An 874-nucleotide genomic window follows, 5' to 3' on the forward strand; every position below is an offset into this window, starting at 1 on the left:
CCACGGATAGTAGAATAGAACGATCTTATAATAAGTGCACCTCGTTAGTAGTGAATTGATTACTTTCTGGGAAGTATTGTTTCCTTAAAAGCTTGAGTCTAACCGAATCGGAATTGAAGCAAGGCTGTGAAAACTTTAATTTCCTGTCATTATCCGGCTGGGGCCAATGTAAGGAAAACTCTGCGTATAATATGTCTCGAGTGAATGAATTATTGATGTTCGTGACTTGTTACTATTATGGGCTGTGAGCAGATTGACAGCCATCCACCATACCCTAGTCTGGTTTAATTTAGAGAATCTATTTTCTATTTGTTCTAACCGGGGACTAAGCCCATATGGGCATAAAAGATCAAACCCACAAAACATACTGGGAGTGAGATACATCATGGGCGATTCTTTCTCCACGTTGTTTCACCCGATGCAATATTCACAAGAGTATTCTTGTGTTTTGCAATTTTTTATCCCGATAGAACGGTGACTGTTTTGAACACCAAATATTGCACTTCCACTGATATCCCTCAATGTGACTGGGGGATGGAAGGCCAGGTTTATAGTAGTTGCATTGATCCATCAACTATTTCTGCTGCGCTATGGTCCAAAAGCTCCTGAACAGCTTCTTTCTGGCAAATCATATCACAGTTCTGATAGGGCCATTCTTACACCAACCCACGTCGTGGTCCTTCTTGCTCGATTTAATAAGTCGACCAGACCACAATTCAAGACATGCAAGCATACCAATCAACCCTCGATGAAGTCTGTCACAGGGAATCGGTTGAAGCGCCAGTCGAATACTAGGTGCTCGGACTAAAACGCGGTAGGAATAGTAAACAGACATGCGAATCAACCCTCGATGAACTATGTCACAGGGAATCTG

The sequence above is a fragment of the Opisthorchis viverrini genome, assembly GCF_000715545.1.
Source record: "Opisthorchis viverrini unplaced genomic scaffold opera_v5_16, whole genome shotgun sequence".
In the NCBI taxonomy this organism is placed as follows: domain Eukaryota; kingdom Metazoa; phylum Platyhelminthes; class Trematoda; order Opisthorchiida; family Opisthorchiidae; genus Opisthorchis; species Opisthorchis viverrini.